The sequence below is a fragment of the Canis lupus genome, chromosome 20 (assembly GCF_003254725.2).
Source record: "Canis lupus dingo isolate Sandy chromosome 20, ASM325472v2, whole genome shotgun sequence".
NCBI lineage: Eukaryota > Metazoa > Chordata > Mammalia > Carnivora > Canidae > Canis > Canis lupus.
The window spans coordinates 30,305,602-30,328,808 of record NC_064262.1 but is presented as its reverse complement, the minus strand read 5'-3'; the positions used below and the strand labels follow the sequence as shown (position 1 = coordinate 30,328,808).

The window sequence follows — 23,207 nt, the reverse complement described above, 5'->3', positions numbered from 1 at the left end:
TATACTTTGGGGTTGTATCATGTGAATGTATGAATGTGAATATTGGGGGGTGGTGTAAAGACTCTGAAATCTGTTATAGTTCTTTGAAAAGTCTTGATTTATTTGTTATAGCAGGCAATTAATTTGGTTATACTCAAATTGAAAACTAGCTTTTGGGCAGCAATTCAAATCTCAGTCTAGTTCTCTGGTTGTTAGCTGTGTCTGTTCCATGCATGCATGGTTTAGGGATTAGTCAAAGATTATACATAGAATTGGGAGTTTCCCCTGTCAGCCTCTCTCCTTTCCGGGACTCTAGCTTCATTTTCCAGTGGCTACAGTTGCCCTGAACTCTGTTTGCTGGAGTTTCACACTAAAAAGACTGTGGTTTAAAAAAATAAAAAATAAAAATAAATAAAAATAAAAAGACTGTGGTTTTTCTATTGGAATTAGCCACACTAAATGACATTAACTTCACCAGACCCTCAGTCTAAAATGTGAAATGCAGGACTTACTCTGCACATGTCCCTGCTTTCAAGTCTTGAATCTCAATTCTCTTCCAAAATCTGCCTGTTTATTTTCACTCTCTAGGGCCTCAGGTAATTTCTTCTCCCATATTTTATAGTTGCTATCTGTGGAGATTGTTAGATTCAATAAAGCTTACTGAGCCATACTAGAAGTAGAAAGAAATAAAAACAATTAGAGGATATTCCTTTGCATTTCTGAATTTCTCTCCTCAAAACACTTAACCTCCACTCATTATCTCATCTGAGCAATGTTTGGTTTTGGTTTTAAGTAGAAACATAAGTCAGATTCAGAGCTTCCTTGATCATCTTCCCAAGTATATAAGAAGATTTGGAATAAAAGCACAGCATAAAGTTAAATGATAAAATGATAATACATCAGTCAATTCTGCTGGCTCTTAGACTGGAAGCATTTAATCTCAAAGTAATGAGGCTCATACAATCTCATGACTACCAAAGATTATCTGCATGGTACTTTCCCACATTATTTATTTTACCTTATTTATTAGTCTCAGATATTTCTACATCCTTCATTGAAAACTGCAATAGGTAACACCCTAAGAGAAATAGAATATTGAAAATATTATCCTTAAGTACCAACACAGAGTTGGTAAGTACACATTGCCTTCTTCTAATAATCCTTATCATTTCTTGAGAGCCTCTGTATGCAAGGCACCTTGCTAATAATTTCACATAAGTGGCCATCTCATCCTTCTAACCATTCTATGAGGCAGCTCCTATAACTAGCCTTATTTTATGGAAGAAGAAACCAGAGAGGTTAAGTGAGTTAACTGAGATCACACAGCAAATAGCAGAAATCTGAGTCCTCTTAAAGAAGAGAAAAAGCAAAGAGTGGGTATTTGGATTCATGAAACACATGCTCTTTACTATTAGGAGAGGAAAAAAGAAGCTTTTCTAAGCAAAGAGGAATGGTAGAGAGTGTAAAACTTGAAGTTATAGTTTACAATTCCTCTTTCCATTAATCACCAATATTAAAATGACCCACATTCAGATATATATGATTCATATTGTCAACTTTCTTGTTAAAAAGAGTCTTGCTGGGCAGTCCGGGTGGCTCAGCGGTTTAGCGCCATCTTCAGCCCAGGGCATGATCCTGGAGGCCCGGGATTGGGTCCCATGTCAGGCTCTCTGCATGGACCCTGCTTCTCCCTCTGCCTGTGTCTCTGCCTCTCTCTCTGCATCTCTCTGTGTCTCTCATGAATAAATCAATAAAATATTTTTAAAAAAATAATAAAGAGTCTTGCTCCAGGGCTTACAAACACCAACCAGAACAATAACACAAGGATCAAATAATTCCATACAGGGACACCTGGGTGGCTCAGCAGTTGAGCATCTGCCTTCGGCTTAGGGCATGATCCCATGGTCTCGGGATTGAGTCCCACATCAGGCTCCCTGCATGGAGCCTGCTTCTCCCTCTGCCTATGTCTTTGCCTCTCTCTGTGTGTCTCTCATGAATAAACAAATAAAATCTTTAAAAATAATAATAATAATTCCATACAAAGAGTCATAGTAAGAAGACGAAATACCACTACTTCACTTCATTTCATTTACTTTCCTTAGACCTCCTCTGTTTTCCAGCTAAACTTTCTAGATAGTCAGGTGACTCACCAGTGAGAAGCAGGCACATTAAGAAATGAAGATGCCTGTCTCATCCAGCCAAAACTAGCATTTGGCAAGTATTTCTAGAAGATTGTAGCAATGCCTCACAGTCCTACACATTTTAGGGGCAATCCCTAAATTGTAAAAATTGCAGGAAACCTATGGGTTTCAAGTGATTGTGGAATGAGAGGGAAAAAAAGGCAGGGCTAAAGGTAAGTGGGCAGATAATATAAAGTGAAACAGGAGACTGGGTCTTGACTAGAAGCAAGAAAAGGAGTATAATATCTTTGCTTTTTAGAACATGGGAGGTATTCAATATTGTATTTATTATACAGGCTAAGTTGTTTGCTAAGCCTCAGAATGGGAGTAATTGTTAAGGGAATAAAAATGAGAAGACATGGTAGAAAAGGAAAGGAGCAGGCATATGAGTTCCAGGGAGGTGTTAAAGGAACACAGTCCACTGACAACATGCTGGGCAAAGTCTACCACAGTAACACATTTCTCTTCCTGTATTTTTATTTTTTTAAATACATATTCACCTTTTCAGTGAAACCATTCAAAGACATATAAAGACAAGTGATTATTTTATAAAGCTTAGTCTTTTCCTAAGCTTTATCTCACACTGCCCAAAGTATGCCACGAGATTTCCACTGACCAAGAAAAATCCCCTGCCATTTTAGGAGACATGTTTCACATCAGAAGCATCCTCCAGCTTCATGAATTTCATTTCAATTCCACAATCATTCTCAAAGCTATGCAAAGCATAAAAACTTGATTTTGTAGCTGTTTGACCTTATTTTTCATACATAAAAAAATTATTAAATGTGTGTAACTGTCTGGTTGGGAGAGAATCATATAATGGTGTGTCAATCAGGTAACAGCTAAGCTGCATTTCATGGAAAGAAAAGGTATTGCTTTCTTCAAGAAGTGAAGTCATCACTCCTTTATTTAACTGACATAATATTTATACCCTAATTTTAAAATGGCAGCTACAAATAGAAGTCAAGAGAGAGGGTAAATTCTCCAAGGGAAATGAACCCAGAAATGTTATCGTTTTAAAAGTTCTATTTTATATGTACATAAAAATGTCACTACTATTATAAGGATGCACCTATAGAAGGTGGATTATATCAAACTCCATGAAAACATTTCAAATTAAATAAATACTACCTCTCCAACTACTGCTATCTCTCCAGAATGCTCAGTGGCAGAATGCATGGAGCTTTGATAGGGGATCTAGGCAGGCAGGTGGTCCTGGGATAACTTAACCATGTACAAGAAATTCAAATGATCTTTTCAGCAGTGATCTGGATGGCCTCTAGGCAACTTCACTGGGGACACTCACCATGAATACCAGCTAGCACAACTGCATCGGTATTGTTAAAAGAGCAGAATAAAGGCACCCATGTGATTTCTGTAGATGTTTCATTACTCTGCACAAGAGAGATCGTGGCTTGAAAAGTGGCTTAAGTGGTTCAGACAAGATCTCATAAAGGGAGCAGCAGAACAGTACCTTGACACTCTATCTTCTCATTTCTGATACTGGACAGTTCTGACTGCATGATTTGAACCTCTTCAAGTGTTGGCCAGTAATGGCACTGGGGTTTTCCATTTTGCAAAAAGATGAGGCTGATCCACAAGTCTGGTAGGAAGAGTACGACTCTGGTTGTATGGTGGTCTATGACAAATCATCTGTCTAAAGTGTATTTTGTGGGTTAGTGTCCTCTCTTTCCTTGAAATCATGGTGTCCACAAGACTCTGAAGGAATCTTATAATGGAAGGAACATGTATTTTTGGTCCTAAGTTGGAATCCTACTAACACATTTACTGTCTCTGAATCTTATGCATCTCCTCACTTTCATTGAGCCTCACTTGCCACCTCTGTCAAATGAGTATAATAATATCTGAGGAGTATCATTATCAAAAAGATAATTTTTAAAATGCAGACAAAGCACAGTTTCTGGCCCATGTTGAGTGTTCAGGCAAAGTGCCCCACCTTACTTGCAGGGATAACTCTGAAGCAGAAAAGTCACAAGGGGGACAGAGGGACCTCACAGCCCATAAATCACTCATTGACAATGTACTAATCATCCAGCTGGTTGGTTCCTCTCAGCTCTGACCTCTGCCTCTGGTATTCCTTCACATGACCTTCTTTGAAATAAAAGTATCACAGTTACAAACACCTATTCATTTCCTAAGATTTTGTTTAAAGATAATGATTACCTTTCTTTATATAATGGTTTGGGGCCATATCATGCTACATGATCTGTTCAATGTAGTAATTAAACACAGATAATCATTCATTTGATAAATATTTATTGAATTCCTGCTAAAATGTCAGGCACAGTTCTCTATAGCAGTGAACATCATAGTCCCAAATCCTGCCTTCACGATACCTACATTCTGGTGGGGGAGACAGAGCATAAATATAACAAAAATGTAAACTACATGGTTGGTTCAACAGTGTTATGTGCTCCAGAGAAACACAAAGTGGAAAGGAGATGAGTGGTCAGGATAAGTCTTATGGTGAATGGTTAAATTATGGCCTTATCCCCCAAAAGTGATATGTTGAAGCCCTAACCTCTAGTACCTAAGATGTGATCCTATTTAGAAACAGGGTCATAGCATATATAATTAGTTAGGATGAGGTCATATTGGAGGAGGATGAAGTCACATCTCCTCCACTATGACTAGTGTTCCTAAAGAAGATGACCATGGGAGTATAGAGCCCACATAGCAAGAACACCATGTGATGCCAAAGGCAGAGGCTAAAGAAAGGTAGCTCCAAGCCAAGCAATGCTAAAAGACCTATCAGAAGCCAAGAAGAAGCAAAAAGTAAAAAACTCCCCTGCAGGTTTCAGAGGAAGAATGGCCCTGGTGACACCTCCCTTTCAGACTTGTGGCCTCCAAAATGGTGAGCTGATAAATTTCTGTTGTCTTCAGTCATTTAGTTTGTGGTAATTCATTACAGCAACCCCAGGAAATTAATACAGCGAATGTGGGGAAATTTTTGTATTTTTAAGCAAAGACGGTAACATCTCAGGAAAAGATCTGAATGAGGTACAGAAGATGGCCATGGAGATGTTTCTAGAAGAAGAAAGTTCCAGGTGCAGAGAACAGAAAACTCAAAGGTCCAAGGCACGAAAATGCTAGAAGAACAACACTGAAGCCAGTGTGGCTGGACAGTGATGGGACAGTGGTAGTAGACAAGGTCAGAGCCATGGCAGGGAGCTAGATGGTACTGGAACTTCTGGGCCATTATAAGGACTTGGGCTTTTACTTGCAGCAAGGTGGAAAGCCAATGGGTAATTCTGAGCAGAGAGGGAATAAGATGTCATTTCAGTTTAGTAAGATCTCTCTGGCTCTTTGAGAATAAACTAAATAGATAGCCACTTTGAGGGGTTCTATAGCAATCCTGGAGAATAAAGATGCCAGTCAGGTAGCATGAGATATAAGAAATAGTGGTCATCATCTGCTGCATATTTTGACAGTAGATCCAAAAGGATTTGCAATGGACTGGAGGCAGAGAGATATGCCTGACTTGTTGATAATCTTTTTGGAATTAAATTAGAAATTTAACCATACCAATCATCTGAAGAAATGATCTTCCCAAGTGCCAGACCAGCTGAAAATATTGACAATATATTAGACAGAATAAGTAATCAGAATATATAAGGATCCTGAAATCAAGGGAAGAAATGAACAAGCAAATAGAAAAAATAGTGATTCAAAGAAGAAATCTCAATGGATAATTAATGATAAAAATTAAAAAAAAAAGAAGCTCAGTCTCACTAGAAGAAAATGCAAAACAAAATAATGGGATTCTATTTTTATTCTTCAAAGCAGTAAACATGAAAAAGCCTGACAAAATTCAGTGTTGTCCAAAATACAGGAAAAAATGGTATAATATTCTAATTTACTTCTGGCAGAACCATGAATTTGCATATCATTCTAGTGAGCAATTTTATTACTTTTATCAAAAGTGATACTACACATATCCTATATTATACTGAATCCTCTTGCCAAATACATTGGGCTCAAGAAACACATGCACAAGGAGAAATATACTAAAAAGATTACTGCAGTGGTTTTGCTAGGTTTTTTTTTTTTTTTCAGTGTAGCAAAATGTGGAAATGACCTAAAATTTGCCCTGAAAGGGAGTAGGTAAATAAAATGTGTTATAAGATGGAGTATTATGCAGTTGTTAAAAGAAATCAATTGAAAAAAACAAGAAATCAATTGGTTTTATAGGCATCAACAGAGGTAAGTTTTGTAAATATGTCATGTGAAAAAACCTAACGAGAAGGAACATTTTAAACATGCAGTTACAATAATTAATATGCACTGGTTGTGGATACATATATGTGTATGTATAAATATTAACAACAAACTGGTCAAATACATCCCAAACCCGTGGTGGGAAATTTTGAGCAGGAGGTGCAGGCACCAGAGAAAATGGAAGGAAAGACAATCTGTGATACCTAAAAGAGAATTTGAGTTAATTGATAATTTCCTTAAACAAACTAGTTGTGAGCAACTCTGACTAAACAGAAACAGATTTTCTTTTTTTTTTTTTTTTTGATAATGGGAATACAGATGTTTATTATATTACTATTTGTGGTCATCTATATTTTTATATATTTTCTCAAAATGGAGAAAGGAGAAGAGGGAAGAAGACAGGGAAGGAGACACAAAGAAAGAGGTGAGGAAGGGAGGGAAGGAAGGAGAAAGGAAGGCAGGAAATCAGTCCATCACCGGCTCTAACACACACTTAACCTGGTCACAGATGGTTGGTTTTTTAAGGATAAAACTCAAAACTGTATTTTAGTCATCAGTGAGACTGGTGATGGGGATTCCTCCCAGGTTGGCTCAGCTTGGAGGGCTGACTTTAAGTTCAGCCAGCAGAGGGAACCATCCGTCATTCAGAAAGACACGCAGCTCTGCCAGGGGAAAGACAGCCGGCCACCAGCAGCCATTACCATCAGCGCGTGTACCAGCGCCTCTGGAACCCCAGGGAAGAAGGAAACATGCATTTACAGACAAAGTAAACTGAGAGCACGCCATGGACATCTTTTCAACCTTTCTAAAAGGCTCGTTGTAATTTTCTAGAATCAAGGGAACAATATACTTGATTAGTTCTCAGCAGACTTAGCAATTTTGCTTTTCATATTTCTCTCCTTGAAGCAAGTCCACCATTAACCTTCTATGTTCTAGGGCTTGAGATTAGGTTTTTTTTTCCCTCTTTGAAAATGGAATTTGGGCTTTAAGAAAAGAGTTAGAGTTAGCTTGAAGGTAATTTTTTGCTGCTAATAATCAAAGGAGTCTCCTCAAGGCAAGGAGGTCATTCTTGAAAGAAGCCAGAATGTTCCTTCTCATCCTAGAGGGAGAATCGGTGTAGGGAAAAAAGCTTGCAGGAAAGTACAGTAATCACAAAAGCCCCGAAAGACTCAATGCTTCCTCCTGTGTCAATACTGTATATTTAAAAATACCTTATATGTACACTTACTTGGAGACCTTAGGCCTTGAAGAACCATTTAGCCAAACGTTAAAGAAAAATCTGGCAATCCCTACATCTATACATAATGTATTGAGGAAGCAGAAGGCACCAGTATGGGGCTGGATTTATCCTAATGGCTTCACTCCATCAAGGCCCTAATATTTAAAGATTATCCTTGTGTGTGTCATCCTACAGGTGGGGTTTCAGTTGGTTCCTAACAAAAAGAAAGAAGAAAGAAGAAAGAAAAGAAAAGAAAAGAAAAGAAAGAAAGAAAGAAAGAAAGAAAGAAAGAAAGAAAGAAAGAAAGAAAGAAAGAAAGAACAAGATAGGAAGGGAATGTTATGAATCAGTTACCAATGTAAATGTGCTATTTTTGTGCCTTTGAATTTGGGTGATGATAAACATGATTCCACACATTGAAATTAGACTTTTCAGAGCTAGTACACTGAATCATTTAATTTGTCTAACGACTTATAATAATGTGGCTGCTCTGCTCTGCAATAAACATGGGATTTTCAAATGAACAAATGAAGTATGTGATAACTCCTTACGAATGGAAATGCTGCAAAAGGCATTCAGCAAGGGGGCTGCACACCCAGAGGATGGGTAAAACAGACATCCTATGCCCCTCCTCTGAGAACAAAAGAAAGAATCATATGGCCTCTGGTTCTACATTTTCTGTTCCTGGCTAGAAACACAGCTGAAGTCTCATAGTGAAATAACAGGGGACTGCTATTATGATTTGTCACAAGGTCACTTACCACACTCTTCAGGACAACACTATCACTTCACGCTTCCAGATCATAAACCTCACGATGCTTCAGGAAAATAAGTTAGGGAGATAATTTTGCACAATAGTTAAGAATGTTTGAATCCTAGGCTTTACTTGTCAAATGAGTATATGATCCTATCCATGTTGTCAACCCTCATGCTCATTCTTCTCCATGGTAAAAATGAGGACAGTAACTCTGCTTTCCTCATAGAATGAGGGAGACAGTTTCTGTAACGGACCTGGAACATGATTAGAATTCAGTAGAGTAGTTACCATTACTTTTTTAAAAATCATCTTTGTCATCATCATCATCATCATCATGGTCATCACTATTCTTATGCTTAATAGTATCTACAACTGCATCCATTATCCTCATTTTCATTCAAAGTTCATTAGAAGCACAAGTCACTGCATTGTTCAGTAATTAATTACTTACATTCATTTAAAGTATTTACTGGGTATCCAGTAAGTGACTCTAAGCACTATGCTAGGGTCTGGGCTACTAAGGTGATCAAAATCAAACTATCTCTGACTTGTGGATGTTCTTAGGGGAGCCTCACACAAGTCAAAGACTCCCCCAGGGAGTGTATCTCTCCTAGTTGATCCAAGAGATCTAAAAGGCAAGGAGTAGATCACTCTAAGAGATGCTAAAACAATGGAAGTTGGATGAAATGTGAGACTTGCAGGATGAGGAGGAGCTAAACAAGGAGTGAGAGTCTGGCATTCCAGGGACAGAAAACACAACATTCAAAGAGTATATGGTGTCTCTTCATTGTTATTAAAAGTAGGTGTAAAACTCTACATTGAATGGTTCAATTATATATCAAATAAGCCCCAGGAGTCAGGCACTATGCTGAGTCCTGCAACACAATAGTCAGCCTAACCTTCCAGTATTTATTTACTCCTTTGTTTAAAATATGCCCTAAAGTCAGTATTTACAACCAAGAATTCTACCTTTAGTTTTTGATCCCAAAGAGATTCCATGTGTATGGAAAACCTGTAATGCTTTCTCTGGTCAGACAAGGAATGCTACATAAGCCAAATAATTTCTTTTCTGTTTTAGAGGCCCAGAATCTTACAATCAAATTTAGTTCATTCCAAGGACTCACCAACTTACAGCAGTAAAGATGGTCATATTTTTGTTTTGTGATTAATTGTTCTATTGCTTGCCCACTACCTTTAATCTAGTAGATAGCTTCAAATTCTTTGGGGACTTGGTAGAAGGGAAAAACGAAAGGAAAGTTCAAAGAGGAACAGAGGGCAAATTTCTTGAGGTCTGGGAACTCTCCAAAGCACCTTTTAAAGTTTTCATGGTATCTAACATAGATCCTGAATGAAATGCATTTAATAACTTCTGATTGGTGATTGGGTAAATAAAGACTACAAATCTTACCTAGCTCAACTTGGATTCAGTTACAGGGGAAAACATGCAACTGCTTACTTCTCTCTAATCTCCAGTTTGAGAGGGAAAGCTCAAAAAATAGCCAAAAATCGTCACTGTAAAATAGCTCCTTAGCCAAACAGAACAATGGTGGAGATCCCAAGAAGAAACTGGTAAGAGAACTTTAAGGTATGCTTTGAGATGTTTTTTAAGGGAACGAGGTCCTTATAACAAAACATTTCTCTCATTCTTATGCTAGTCAAAACAAGAGAAATGTCATGGTTTTAACTGATGTCTAAATAACAGGGGGAAATGTTAAGCTTCTTTATGACAAAATTGAAATACTTTTGCAATTCTATTTCCTGATGTTTTCTCAGTTATTTTTGGAAAAGAACCATTAGTCCTTTTATATCAAAACTCCATGTTGGGGAAATGAAACTATAGTAATAAACTCTGTGGTTAACTCCCAGAAAGAAGGCTACAAATTTAAAAGAAGTTTAGAAGACACATATTAGATTAAATTAGAGTGCAGTAGTTTTCTATCTTGTTCATAGCCAAATCAATCCAATTCACACACAAAAAAACCCAACAAACATTACATTTAAGGAGGTATTAAAACATGTCATCCTTATCATTAGCCCGACATATTAATGAGGCTTTCTGAATTAATCTCTAACCTCAAACTGGCTATTGACATGATGCAGCAGCAGTAAATCATGTACAGTTTGCTTCAAGTACCTGGCAAAGACCAGTTTCATGATGCTTCAATTCTTTGACAGGTAGAAAATTAAATCATTTCTGCATCCTCCTAAGATTAAATCATTTCTGTATTCCTAAGAAACTCTTCAGTGCTACCAAGTACATCACTTCCCCAGCTAGTTGATAAATTGCAAAGAAAATAATATTAAGCGATGGTACTTGAGGCAATAGTTAAAAGGGAAAACTCAGAAAACAAGATTGTGAAGATATATCATGAGATTTTCAAAACGGCCTAGTGAGGAAAGGAAGGAGTCGTAGCTGAATTGCATTATGTTTTCACAAGGTAACTCATTCCTTAAAGCAATTACCCAAATGTGAGAGTTCCTCTCATGGTTCTCAACCTTACCCTAGGAGAACTTCTTAGAATGCAAGACTAAGAGAGCCAATTACTTCAGCACCAAGCTACATCCTAAATCTCTGGACTTGGCAGTTCAAAAAAATTCTGGGAAGTGTTCTTATAAAATCTTCCCTAACAACTCTGACTTTATAAATGTCGACTCTAAAAGGATGAATGAAAACTAACCAATTAGGTAGCAAAGTAGAGAAGAGAGAGCACTGAATAAAAAGACCTACCAGAGTTCCAGTTGTAGCTCTACCACTTAACTAGCTCTGAGACTTAGATCATATTTGTAATAAAAATCACATCATAAAAAATTAACAATTACACAGCACTTAGTAGGCCAAGGGCTTTCCGTGCATTATCAAATGTAATCCCCATATAACAATCTAGAGGGGAGAAACTCTCACCATGCCAGGTTGGAGAAGGGAATAGCTTGGCCAGCACGGTTCAACTGCTCTGAGTGGTGGGGTCAGGATTCGAGCACAAGACTCCCCAAACCAAGGCTCCTGGGTGGCTCAGTCAGTTGGGCATCTGCCTTGGGCTCATCTCATGATCTCAGGGTTCTGGGATTGAGCCCTGTGTTGGGCTCCCTGCTCAGCAGAGAACCTACTTCTCCCTCTGCCTCCCCCCAGCTCGTTCTCTCTTTCTCTCTCTGTCAAATAAATAAAATTTTTAAAAAGACTCTCCAAACCTCAGAGCCCAGCCTTAACCATCTACTGAGAAGACAAGTTCAGTATCCTCTTAGGATGATCTAAAAGTCTTCTCCCAGGGGCACCTGGGTGGCTCAGTCAGTTAAGCATCTGCCTTTAGCTCAAGTCATGATCCCAGAGTCCTGGGATTGAGCCCAAATTTGGCTCCCTCTTCAGCAAGGAGTCTGCTTCTCCTTCTCCTCTCTGCTCATCCATTCTTTCTCTCTCTCTCTCTCTCAAATAAATAAAATTTTACCAAAAAAAAAAAAAAAAAAAAAAGTTTAAGGCTTCTTTCAGCACTGAGCTGCTACGATTATGACACAAATTAGGATGGATAATGGAAGTGACTTTACGGCCCAGAGAGCAGTTTCTTTTCTCTAAGCCTCCAATTCTCAGATAACACTACTCCCTATCAGGGTGTCCTAGGGATTGGAGATGATATTAGAGCCTCTAGCCCACAGCAACAATGAAGGTAACATTTACACAATGCTATGTGTCAGGCACTAAGCATTTTTCACACATTAAATCATGCAACCTTCACAATGACCTTAAGAATACTATTATTTTTGGGGTGCCTGGGTGTCTCAGTAGGACAGCCAACTCTGGGTTTCCGCTTCGGTCATGATCTCAGGGTCCTGGGATTGAGCTTCAAGTTGGGCTCTGCACTTAGTGGGGAGTTTGCTGCAGGGCTCTCTCTCTTCCTCTGCCCCACCCTCACTTGCTCTCTTGCTCACTCTCTCTCTAAAATAAATAGATAGCTCTTTTAAAAAAATACTATTATTTATAGTCCCATTCTGCAGATGAAGACACAGAAGCAAAGAAAGTCACTTGGCTTAAATGGCAGAGTTACCAAGTTACACATCTGGGATTCCCATCCAAATAGACTGGCTCACTCAAGAAACCATACACATTGGATGCACCACCACTGACCCATGAAGGACTTTGGTTCTTTTCTAACGTCTGTGTTAGTTTCATCCTGACTTTAAGATAAACTCAGGAGGACAAAACAAACCAAATGTGTATCCAGGAGGCCTGCCTACTTCTGCTTCAGCAACTCCAAAAGGAAATAACTACAGAAAAACACATGGCATATGTGGCTAGGATTTTTCTTTTTTTTTTCTCAGTTTCCTAGCTGACTGCTCCCTTTGTGTCAATACCATGTTGCTTTAAGTTTACTAATAAAAACACTGAGGCTCCATAAAAATTGTTTTTCCTGCTTTCCATCTGGAAGAAATGCAGTCTCTTAGTCATATTTAAACTTTTTTTTAAAGATTTTATTTATTTATTTGTTTGTTTATTTGTTTATTTATTTATTTAAGAGAGAGAGGAAGAGAGAATGAAAGAATGAGAATGAGAGAGAATGGGGTGGGGGAGGCGCAGACGGAGAGGGAGAAACAGATTCCTCTCTGAGGAGGGAGCCGGATGAAGATGTGGGTCTCAATCCCAGGACCTGGGATGACAACTCAAGCTGAAGGCAGACACCCAGGTGCCCCATTTTAAAATCATTTTAATATTTTATTTAACCCAATATATAAAAATATATTTCAAACTATAATAAAAGTTAATAAGATATTTTACACATTTTAGGTGAAGTACTCACATTCTCAGTATGACTTACATTTATAGCCCATCTCAAATCAGACTAGCCACACTTCAAGGCCCAGTAGCCACATGTTGCTATTGGCTACCATATTGAACAATGCAGGCCTAGCATGATTGGCTTGAAGAAAGTCCTGGTGTTTGGTATTTCTAGGTCTGTGTTCTTGGGCTGGTCAAATGGTCCCAGAAAGTGTCTACCAATTTCCTGCCTCAGTTTTATAAGCTTGGCTGTCATTAATTAATAGATTCCGGGATTGATGTAGGAAAGAGTGAGAGCCCCATTATGGAGACTTTCACTTAATACCCCTTGTTTCATCATCAAACCCTTGTCCTCAGATCTGCCTGGTAACCCCAGTCACAGACCTTGATGATTCACCCCCAAGGTCTTCCCCCAATCAGGAAAGAGGTGGAAGGAAGATAAGACAAGCAGTTCCTAGGATACACAGGGTAGGAAAGGACTTTGGGGATCTATTAGCTATTTATTATTATTTCAACATTCTTTTCACATTCATTCACTCTCATTTTCATTGATTTATAATGCTACTAATTCCTGACCCTTTCTGGAATGTTGTTTAGATTTCACCTCCCCCCACCACCCCCAATATAAATCAGTCTTTGGCCTTAAGCAGCTTCTACAATTACATTCTGCTATATTTTCCCCTTTTTTTCCACACTCCCTCCCCCTTTTAAAATTTAACATCTTATTTTGAGATAATTGGAGACTCACATGCAAGTTGGAAAAAGCACAGTGATTCCATGCACCCTTTACCCAATTTCTCCCAATGGTAGTATCTTAGAAATCTATAGTACAATAATACAACCAGGACACTAACATTGATATAGTTAAGATACACAATATTTCCATCACCGCAAGGATCTTCTTACTGCCCATTTATAACCACACTCATTTTGATCCTCCCCTACCTTTTCCTAACCCTTGACAACCACAATATGTTCTCTGATTATATAATTTTGTCATTTCAAAAATGTTCTAGGGATCCCTGGGTGGCGCAGCGGTTTGGCGCCTGCCTTTGGCCCAGGGCACGATCCTGGAGACCCGGGATCGAATCCCACGTTGGGCTCCCGGTGCATGGAGCCTGCTTCTCCCTCTGCCTGTGTCTCTGTCTCTCTCTCTCTCTCTCTCTCTCTCTGTATGACTATCATAAATAAATAAAAAAATAAAAAATATATTTTAAAAAATGTTCTATAAATGGAATCACACAGTATGTGATCTTTGGGGATTGGCTTTTTTTTTTTTTTTTCTCAACCTAAATACCTGAAGATTCAGCCAAGTAGTCTCTCTGTATCTACAGTTCCTTGCCCATGGTATGGGCATATCCCACTTTCTTTAACCATTTCCTCAATGAAGGATACCTGGGTTGCTTCTAATTTTTGGTTATTCCATATAAAGCTTCCATGAACATTAGTGTGCAAGTTTTAGTGTGAACATAAATTTTCATTTCCTTGGGATAGCTGCCCAAGAGTATGGTAAGTGCATGTTTAGTTTCGTAAGAAACTGCCAAACTATTTTCCATATTCTATATTCCCACCAGCAGTATATGAGTAATCCAGTTTCTCTGCATCCTCACCAGCATTTGGTACTATCATTGTTCTCTTGTTTGTTTTTTTAATTTTAGCTGTTCTGGTAAGTGTAGAGTGATACATTGTTGTGGTTCTAATGTGCATTTCCCTGATGGCTAATAATGTTGAACATCTTTTCATGTGCTTATTTGCCATCTGTGTAACTTCCTCAGTGAAATGTCTATGACTTTTGCTCATTTTTAAATTGGATTGTTTGGTTTTGTAATGTTGAGTTTGAAAGATCTTTATGTATTCTGGATACTAGTGCTTTGTCAGGTATGCAGTTTGTAAATATTTTCTCCTTGTCTTTTCATCCTCTTAACATTAATGTCTTTAACAGAGAAAAAATTTTAATTTTGATGAGTTCAATACTTCATTTTTTTTTCCTTTTACATTGTGTTTCATGTCAAGTCAAAGAACTCTGCCTTGTCCTAGATCCAAAGATTTTCTCCTAAGTTTTTATGTGTAGGTACTCTAGTTTTATGGGATTTTTAAATATTTAAGTCCATGATACATTTTTATATAAAGTGTGAGATTTAGTTTTAGGTTCATTTTTTGCCAACTGCTCCAGAACCACTTATTGAAAAGGTTCTCTATTCTCCATTGAGGGAAATTGCACATTTGTCCAAAATCTGTTGGGCATACTCATTTAGATCTATTTTTTGGATTCCTTATCCTGATCCATAGATGTATGTGTTTAGCACTCCAAGAATAGCCACATAGTAGCTATCCTATAAGCTTTGAATTTGGGTAGACTATTGCTCCCACTTTATTTTTCTTTTCCAATATTGCTCCTTTGTCTCCATATAGATTTTAGAATAATCTTGTCTAGATAAAAAAAAAAGATGCTGTCATTTTGGTAGCAACTACATTAAATCTGTATATCAATTTGGGGAGAATTGGTATCCTTTAACAGCAGTTCATGACTTCCAAATCATGAACATTGCATGTTTCTCCACTTATTTAAATTTTCTTTGATTTCTTTCTTCAGTATTATGTCATTTTCAGCATGCAAGTTCTGTAAATGTTTATTTAGATTTATAGCTAAGAATCTCATAATTTTGAGTTACTATAGATTGTATTTTTTTTTTCATGATTTATTTAAGTAATCCCTGTACCCAGTATAGGGCTAGAACTCAGGACTCTGAGATCAAGAATTGAACATTCCTCTGACTAAGCCAGCCAGATGGTCCCTATAAATTGTATTTTTAATTACACTGTCTACCTGTTCATTGCTAGTATACAGAAATACAAGTGATATTTGAAATTTATCTTATATCCTACAACCTGTTGAACTCACTTATTAGTTTTAAGAGGTTTTTTTAATTTTTTTTTTTTTTTAGATCACTTAGGGTTTTCTATAGAAAGTCATGTCATCAGGTGTAGTGACAGTTTTCTTTCTTCTTTTCTATGTGCCTTTTATTTCCTTTATTGCCTTACGGCATTGACTAGAAATCCCTGCACTATGTTGAATAGCAGTGGCAAAAATAGACATCCTTGCCTTACTTCCTGACTTGGGGAAAAGCATTCAGTCTTTCATCATTAAGTATAATGTTAGCTGTAGGTAATTTTTTAAAAATGCTCTTTACCAAGTTGAGGAAGTTCCCCTCTATTCCTATTTTCCTGAGAGATTTTTTTTATCATAAGTCAGTATTAAATTTTGTCAAATGCTTTTTCTGCATCAATTGATAAAATCATGTGATTTTTAGCCTCTTTTGTCTATAAAAAAGCCATTGATTGGCTTTTTATATCGAAGTAGGCTCGTATCCCTAGAATAGAGCACAGTCTCTTGGTTACCATGTATGTTTTTTTTAATGAATTCTATTTGCTAATAATACATTGTTAAAGATTTTTGTGTCTATGTACATGAAGGTTATTGATCTATCATTTTCTTTTTTATATTGTTTCCGCCTGGCTTTGGTGTCTACATAATACTAGCTTCATAAAATGAATTGAACTCTCCTCTATCTCCTAGAAGAGTCTTTGTAAGTTGATGTTAATTCCTCTTTAAATATTTGGTAGAATTCTCCAGCAAAATCATCTGAACCTGAGATTTCTCTTTTGGGAGTTTTAAAATTAATTCAATTTCCTTAATAGTTATAGGACAATTCAAACTATTTTCATACTGGGTAATTGTGGGAGTTAGTGTTTTTTGAGAAAGTGATCTATTTTTTCTAAGTTGTCAAATTTATGTGTGTAGAGTTGTTCATAGCATTCTTTTATCATCCTTTTGGTATCTGCAGGATCCATTGTGATATCCCGTTTCATTCCTGATATTGGTAATCTGTGTCTCCTGTCCTTTTTTCTTTGTCAGTTTTCCTAGATGTTTGTCAATTTTATTAACTTCTTTGAAGAACCAGCTACTCCTGCTTTCTTTTAATTAATACTTACATATCTCTTATCTTTGAAGTATTTTGAAGTGAGTTTCTTATAGATATACACAGATGGGTCATGTTTTTTAAACAACTCTGCCAATCTCTACTATAAGTGGTATATTTAGACCATTTAACCTTAATGTAATTGTTGATATTTTTGGACTTAGCCTAGCATTTTATTTTTGTTTGCTCTTTGTTCTCTGTGGGTTGTGTTCTTCTGTTTTTGTTTTCCTGCCTTCTTGTAAGTTATCTGAACATTTTTTGGAATTCTATTTTGATGTATCTAAAGTTTTTTGAGTGTATCTCCTTGTTTAACTTTTATAGTGGTTGCTCTAGGTATTATATTATATATTCATAACTTATGAATATAAAATTACTGGTGTCACTTTACCAGTCTGAATAAAGCATGGAAACCTTAACTCCTTTTATGTCTCCTTACTGTCTCTACTTATAATTACCTTCAATGCTGCAATCATTTGCAGCCACATCAAGAGTACTGTAATTTTTGCTTCAATCTTTAAACATAATTTAAAAATTTGAAGAGGAGAAGATAAGCCTACTGTATTTACCAATGTTTTTGCTTACTGTGTTCTTTCTTCCTTCCTCTGTTCCAAGGTTTCTTTTTCTTCTTCCCTTTTTTTTTTTTTTAATCATTTCCCTTCTGTTAGCCATTCTTTTAGAGTAGCTCTGCTGGTCACAAATTCTCTTGGTAAGATCTTGACTTCCCTTCCATTCCTGAAGGATTTTTTACTGGTTATAGGATGCTGAGCTAACTCTGGGTTGACTGTCATTTTCATTCAGTACTTGAAAGCCTTCAGTTTCTGAGTCTTAACAGAAACTCAAAAATAAGACATGTAGGGAGAGCTAAAAATATATATACATAATAAACTGGATCCTATTGAGTTGAAATGTCATTAGGCTATATGAAACTCTGATTCTGCCAGGAGGAATAGACATGTAAAAATAATTATAATTTTGTGTTTAAGAGCAAAAATGCAAGTATGTAATGGTCACAGTCCTAACACAGAGAGAGTGCACTGCACTGTTTGGGAGAATCAGCAGACAGACACTTCTTGGAAGAGATGTGTGAGCGGAATTCTGAAGGTTCAGTAGTTTAAGGAGTTTCCAAGCAAAGGGTGAGCCATGTGCAAAAGTCCTAAGAAGAGTGAACATGGCATGTTTGGGAAATGATATGAAGTAATGCCAGACTGAAGTACAGAAGATTTGTAGGAATAAGGGGAGATGAAGAGGGAAACACAGGTAAGCTAGAAGTGCCAGGATGCCCTCATCCTCCACTAAGGAGTTCAGACTTTATTTTAGGTATCATAAGGAACTACCAAATAGATGAAACTGGTGAACATAATATTCAAAACAATGACTGCTAGTATTACACGCTTTTAAATGTAGCTTTCAATGAATCATTATCTTTATTCTCATAGGTATCAGAATTTAGTTTATGTACCTCTAGGAGGTGTTTATGTACCTGTAGGAGGGTGTCCTCTAAAAATAGAAGACTCAGCCGAGTACTTGCCTCCTGTACTCCATTTTGCCTGTGAAATGATTTCAGGGTCTCTGTGATCAGTAAGTGAAGCAGCATGGCAGGCACAAGCCAATGGCTAGATGGCAGCATGTTAGGTGAGGTGTTTCAACTTTCCTGTAGCTTTGAATTCCCCAGATTTTATCAGTTTTTGTCAAAATGTTAAAGGTATTTTGCATTATTTACTGAACAAAAATCTCCAATGCCAGAAGTTGAGAAAAAAATACCAGATTTATGTACAACATGTCAAATCTACACTCTGAGCTCCAGAAATGCCCACACGACTTTCAAAGAGAAACATGGTCCTCCAGCCCCCATTTATTATGTTGACCCCCAGTCACATACCCTTCTCAATGCACTATAAGCATCTAGAGTCTATTCTAGAATGTAGATGGAATTTGGTTCTGGCTTCACATAGATGCTATTACTGGTTATAACTAGTATCACACTTTTGGTAAAAATTAATTTCAGAAAGGGTAGAAACAAAAGGCAGAATAAAAATTTTAAAATCTCTATGCAGGGGCACATGAGTGGCTCAGTCAGTTAAAAGTCTGACTCTTGATTTCAGCTCAGGTCATGATCTTAGGGTTGAGGGATTGAGCCCCACATCTGGTTTCATGCTCAGCAGGGAGTTTTTTTGAGAATCTCTCTCTCTCCCTTTGCCTCTTCCCCTGCTCTCTGTCTCTAAAATAAATAAATCTTTTAAAAAAGAGAGAGATAAAAATCTCTATGCACAACATAAGTGCTCATTTGAGCACAGCCTTATTTCTTTTTCAGTCCATATCATTTTAAAAAGTCATATTTAATGCCACTGAATTGTAAATTAAAAATGCTTAAAATGGAAAGTTTTATGTTATTTATATTTTCCACAATAAAAAAATTTTTAAAGTTAAAAAAAAAAAAAGAAAGAGAAAAGAAATGAGTGTCATGTCCATGCTGTTTCTCAAAGGCAGACATTGTCCATGCCTTAGAAACAAGGAAGGTCAGACCCACCTAGGTACTTGATCTAATTCAGACCTGGTGGTAAGGGGTCTTCAATTGGGTTAGAAGCTCTATAGTCCTCATTCTCCTTTCACGTAAAGAAATCTTCAAGCCTGACAGACTTGAAAGAAATGTCACCCTTTTAGAACAGAAAAAGAACATATGAAAGTTTCCCGTTGAGAATGAAGAAGTGAACTAGAATATTAAGACAGGGAGCAAGCAGCCAAAAAATCATCAACCTGTTTAGCTGATGTACTTCAGAATGGGAAGAAATGTGCTTGCATTCCTTTGCCACTGAAGATAATTTTCTTTTAATTCTCATTTCTTTTATGCTGTGCATATTGTTTTGTTTTGTCTCTATGGCTGCTTTCTTAAGTAAGTTTAACTTTATGGGTATAAACTAGAATCTGCATATGTTCCAGCCTCATACTCTTTGATGAACTTGACAATTTGAATGGATTAATCTTTCAAAAGTGGAAAATTATTCCCACAAAATTCCTATCTTGTGAAAAAATGTCCCTTCCAAAAACACTCTCTTGTCTTGAAAAGTACTGAAATCTCTTTCTACCTAACAGCTTGTTAATTAAATTTTTAACATTGTTATGTCAAGGGAGAATAACAGAAACCAACCTGGGAATCTGCTTTTCTCAAATATGTTGAGTGGCTGCATTTATTTAGAATTGATCTGTATGCTTCCCTCCATTCTCTACACAGATTTTTATTTCTCCTCAGGCCCTTCTTGACATCTTTTTCCACACTGCATTGAGGCCTTCCTTATACAGTTACACAACAAACTATCTGAATTATGTTCAACTCAGCAGAGAGACTGGAATCTTCTATAGAAAAAATAAGGGCAATCAGAAGTGATTTCCTGAATTTTTGCCTTATCATGACATTATTTTAATGCAGGCACCACCTCACACATGTACTAAACAATAGAGTGTCTAATAGATTTGTATAGAATGCCTAAAATTAAGCAAACACAATTAGATGAGTTAGTATCATCACGCAGCACTACACTTGATAATTAAAAAACAAATGAAAAGCCCACTGTCTTCATTGCAACAGTCAGTTACTGATTTTTACTTTAGACTCTACTCATCATTATTTTACCTTCTTCTGTCTTGGGTCATTATTTTAACTAGAAAACCCCCGACCCATTTCTTTATCCATATGTGCTACATGGAACTTTAGATTCTCGTAATGACACAACAGATTTTTGGATAGTTAACTATCCTACTGTAAGTTGTCTTGTTTAGAAGAAATGAAAGTTAAGATTGTAGCAATAAAGGACAAGCTGTCAATCTATTAAATAAATTCCTGTTGAAAAGTAACTAAATGCATTGAGTATTAGCATAATTTATTAGAACAATTAGAACACATCCTTGTTGTCTTTTAATTAGATTATTCCTTGTTCTGGTAATTACACTAGACAAGGAAGAATAATAGTTTCAGGATTCTAAGATCATCTGTAGACTATGTGGAAAGAGAATGATCAATAATGCTAATCTACTAGAACACTTAAATTTCCAGAAAGAGATCTTTTATCATGAGCAATCCTTTATATAATCAGCATTATTTCTCAATGTCTATGGTCATCTTTCCTAAAGTTTAAAAGTAAAGATGCGAGACAAATCACATTTATTCCACTGTTGGAAACCCAGTCAGGGTGGGCCACCTCTGGCCTCTAGTGGCTCAGACATTGCTTCACTCTCTTGCAAAATGCCAACAAATAACCACAAATGAAGGATTTAAGATTCTGTGCAGAGAAGCATAGCCAGAAGTCTGAATATCTAATACAGAGAAGACAAGATTTTTAAGTTCTGATCCTAGGTGAAAAATCATAAAATTCCTCAATTTAAAAATCTACTCAAATAGATAAAAATTTCTTATAAATGAGAATTAATCTGAATATAAAACTGGTAACACTTCCATTCATGAGGATATTATTTGTAGAAATTAATGAGACAGCAGCTGAATGACAGGGACTATAGCTGGGCTTTCAGAAGGGGATTGAGGCCTCTACATGTGAGTTGTATGACTGTCTCTGGTTTTATGGTTGAGATCACAGAGGATTCAAATGCTCCAAGGTTCCTCTTAGCCCCGATGCAATTGTCACCAAGCATGCTGGGAAATCCTAGAGAGCAGCTCCCAGGACTTCTAGGATTCAGACTCTTAAAAAGTCAGGAGTTGATATATGCTGTCCTCTAGGATAACCCTACAATGGAGAGGGAAGATGCTGGGATACACAGAGTTGACACCAGTGAATCTGGGGTTCTCTGTAGTAAAGGGCAACACAAATATCCCACCAGCAGCCTGGATTACAGGAATGTCAGCCCCACTGTTGACCGAGTCTGCCTTAGTCAATGCAAAGTCATAATGAGACCATGTCTAGACAGTATTGATCTCCCACCAGAGGAAAAAAAATAAGGCAGAGTGTGACTTCTCTTCTACCTTAGTCCAAATAACACCCAAATCAAGATCTTTCACTCATACATTGCTAACATTCTCCCTCACCAAAGTCATTTTATCAATCAGGCAGCCAATGACACACATGAGCTTCTTTACAAGGTACATGAAATTTTTGATATTTAAAAAGTCTTTCATATTCAAATGGAAAATGAGAAAGTTGATTAAGCCTATTAAAGAATCTAGAGAAATTAAATGAGCTTTTATGTATCTTTTTTACCTTGCTAGGCAAAGGAGACAGGCGTTTAAAAAATATGAGAGTCCACGCAACCTAAAAGAATGAAAACTTAAATTAACATGGGCAAAATATCTGAAGGAGAAGTCATTAGCTTAAGTCATCTGAAAGATTTCCCAGGTAGTCTGGTAATTTATGAGTGGAGGAGCATCCCTGTAACCCTGCTACCCAATCCAACTGGGAAGACATGGTTCTCCATTCATGTCCCTCTTTAAATGGTCAGGGGTGCTACAAAGACTTTAAGGTTCCCCACTACTCTGATCTCCAGACTAGAAAGATCTATGGGGCAGAACCTTAGAGGCACCAGAGATTTGCATTTGAGTTCCCTGTATTCAGGCATTCCAAAGCCATGCTAAGCATCAGCTTTGCCCCTATAAAGTCAGGAAGAAAGGAATATGGTTTAAATCATGAGCAGGAAAATACATAAATAAATAATAAAAATAAAAATAAAACATGACCAGGGAGCAGCTCTGGTGGCTCAGCGGTTTAAAGCCACCTTCAGCCCAGTGTGTGATCCTGGAGACCGGGGATCAGGTCCCACACAGGGCTCCCTGCCTGGAGCCTGCTTCTCCCTCTGCTTGTGTCTCTGCCTCTCTCTCTCTCTTTTTCTCTCTCTCTCTCTCTCTCTCATGAATAAATAAATAAAAATCTTTAAAAACAAACAAACAAACACGAGCAGGAATAGAGTTAAAAAACTCCCCCAGGCAATGTGATAGCTAAGATTGGAAAACACCAGCTAAAAGGGGAAACCAGAGAGAATTCTCTCTGGCTCAGGGGCTGAACTGAAACCACGCCTTGGAGGTATTCAGGTGGTGCCACAGTGTGGAAAGCCTTTGGTGTTTTTGCTTCATTGAAGGGAAATGAAACAACCA

At 37.3% G+C, this 23,207-nt stretch overlaps 1 protein-coding gene and 1 long non-coding RNA gene across 15 annotated transcripts in view; one reads left to right on the top strand and one right to left on the bottom strand.

Moving 5' to 3' along the window:
* Positions 1-23,207, bottom strand: part of FHIT (fragile histidine triad diadenosine triphosphatase) — a 1,380,560-nt gene that overhangs the window by 1,005,549 nt on the left and 351,804 nt on the right. For 7 of the 14 annotated variants that reach the window (XM_049097821.1, XM_049097822.1, XM_049097820.1 and 4 more), the window contains one exon: positions 22,321-22,371. The exons of the other annotated variants lie outside the window; for them this stretch is intronic. The gene's annotated coding sequence lies outside the window, so the exon portion shown is untranslated. The remainder of the gene's footprint in view (positions 1-22,320; positions 22,372-23,207) is intronic. 14 annotated transcript variants of the gene reach the window in all.
* On the top strand, positions 4,853-8,145 carry LOC125753111 (uncharacterized). The gene is made up of 2 exons (XR_007404146.1): positions 4,853-5,034; positions 7,813-8,145. It is a non-coding gene; the product is annotated as an uncharacterized LOC125753111 (long non-coding RNA).